The sequence below is a fragment of the Centruroides sculpturatus genome, unplaced genomic scaffold (genome assembly GCF_000671375.1).
Source record: "Centruroides sculpturatus isolate CEXI.00-Female unplaced genomic scaffold, Cexi_2.0 scaffold457, whole genome shotgun sequence".
NCBI classification, from domain to species: domain Eukaryota; kingdom Metazoa; phylum Arthropoda; class Arachnida; order Scorpiones; family Buthidae; genus Centruroides; species Centruroides sculpturatus.
Genome location: NW_019385803.1, coordinates 582,624 through 585,543, shown reverse-complemented (window position 1 = coordinate 585,543; position 2,920 = coordinate 582,624).

Here is a 2,920-nt window from a genome sequence, read left to right as displayed (position 1 = left end):
TTGAATGTCTTTGACATCCTCCAAAATGAAAAAGACCCTCCGGATCATACCAGACTTCCTGGTGTATACTCCATCCCGCTTAAGGACAATAGATGGGGCAAGGATTTGTTATATATTGGTTTTACCAAATGCTTCTTAAGTACCTGTGTAAGAGGACACCAATTCAACATGGACAGCACACTACTGCCCTTGCCACATATGCATCTGATCTGGACATCAAGGCAGAGTTTGACAAGGCTGAAATTATCGTCACCATGCCTCGCCAGGACCATCTTAAATGGTTAGAAGACATAGTCATTTACAAAGGTGGTGCCGAGAGATCACCTGCATCAACCGGAAGGAGGAGCTTAGTCTGTTGCTAGTCTGGCAGGCCCTCATAGATGCCGACCCATAATTATATCCATCAGCACATGATCGTGCATGTCCGGCGAAACAGATTTTGTCGAAATGGCATTCAATTGAATGCCATTTTGACATTCAATTGAATGCCATTTTAAATCTTTACATTCCATTCTGAGGCATTCCAAAGCTATTTGACCTGAAGAAGAACTTTGCAATAGTTCAAAAACATTTGTCACCCTCTGTATTTTTTACACATAATGCACTGGTAACAGGTTACAGAAGGAGGATAAATGATTAGTTTTATTTTGCTTTGTATAATAATTTTATGTTAAAAAATTAATAAATACAACATGTAATTTGCTTTGAAATATGTTTACAGTGCAGTTTACACATAGGAAGGAATTTAATATGATTGGTACAAATAAATACAGACAAGTTTTTTGTTTTTTTTTTTGTTTTTTTTTTGAAATACATATTCTTGATACATATTGTGCTAATTATGTTATTTTACAATATGTCGTTGATAAATTAGGGGCAATAAACTTGGTTTACATTAAATATATTCACAATTAGATCAGTTGAAAAGGAGAAACATGCATATATTTTTCATTTGAATCTTTCTTTTCTCCTTCAATACTTACATTCATAGTTATGTAGTATACATAAAATATATATGTATCAAAACAAAAATACAGTAATAAATATGTATTAATTAAGTATTTAATATGACAAAATAAAATGCTACAAAACTGTATATCCATTACTGTAAATTATAATTTTTTCTAGAATATGTACTGAAATGAAAATGTAAATAAAAAATAAATATATAGATTTATTTAGTATATGTCTCTTTAATCTGAATTAGTAAAAACGGTAGACTTTCTCTCAGCTATAAGGTTAGGTACTCCTTTATTGTAAATCACAAATGCATTTCGGGCTTATATGAGCCCCTCTTCAGTGCTTTTTTGAAGATGATTTTTACAGACAATAAATAAATCCTTTTACATACCTCAGAAGACAGAGTAATGCTTTTCTAATTGTATGACTCTCACAATGATATTTTATATAATCCAAAAAAGCACATGAATGTGTATTGAATGTATATTGTCTGTAAAAATCATCTTCGCGTGAAAAATTTGTAAATTAATTAATTTTTTGCTTTTTATGCTTTATATGTGTAGCATTTACACTGAAGAGGGGCTCATATAAGCCCAAAATGCATTTGTGATTTACAATAAAGGAGTACCTAACCTTATAGCTGAGAGAAAGTCTACCGTTTTTACTAATTCGGATTAAAGAGACATATACTACATCTACGTATTCATCAGTTACCACACCAGATATTGAGAAAAAATAAATAGTAAATTCTAGAAAATAAAAATAATAAATTGCACTATATTACAGTTTAGTGTAAAATAGAGTAAATAGTTCTGTTTATGAGTCTATACACTTCCAAATAAATACAAATTTTTCAGTTGATCTGGAACATATCTTCCACATAACATATTGATTTAAAGAAAAATTATGTCCAATATATAATACATTGTACTTTTTAAGAATATAACTACAATGTATTGGGTTGAACCGAAAGTTCATTTGGTTTTTAGAAAGAAATAAAATACAGTAGACTCCCTATAACGTTTAGATACGTTCCACTTTATAAGAATTTTATTGTAGGCACACAGCCAATCACAGCCCGACACGTGTGAAGTTTACGGACTAAGACTGTTTGAAAGGTTTTCTTCTATAAAATTAACCGATTCCTAGACTAATTTGACTCAACATTTCCAAAACACGTATAATTTTTTGGAAGAATCCGTATAAACTATGCTATAAACAAAAATTGTAGGATTACTTACCGAGTGTGCACCGTTCGACTACGCCATTGCTTACGCTTGTTTTCGTCGCGGAGCAGCGCAGCAAACGGCGGCCGCGTTTTCTGATAAATTATTTTTCTGCAAAAAATTTGTTGACCTTTGGAGACGACATTAATAGAAATAATTTTTATGGCCGTTGAATAAGAAATGTTTCTTTCACAAGAAATGTATAAAATTAGTGCTGTATTAGACTTACGGTACCTAATTTACATACTGTACAGACGATAGTAAACTCAACATACTTGCCTAAACTTTCCGTAGCGTGGCACTGGACGGCAGAAATTATATATATAATTATAATAAAGTTACAATAAATTAAGTTAATATATAATTATATGTACAGTACCTAATTTATATATAATACTAAACAGACGATAGCAAACTCAATTTAGCCGCTCTGTAGCGTGGCGCAGGGTCGGAGGAAAGTAGTTCGGCTGCTCATCCACTATTGGTCCAGACTCTATCAATCTTGTCGCGAAACGACGTTATGGGAGGTATGTTTTACGAGAGTTTGTACAATTTTTTCGTTACGTTATAGGAATTGTCGTTATTAGAACGTACGTTATAGGGGGGTCGACTGTATCTAGAATGTCTATACAAATTCTAGTGCAGAATCGCCTGACGAATCTAACGGCATATAAATTTTCAATTTGTGACTGTAACTTTTGGAGATATCGCGGTTTATATAGTCAAAATCTGAT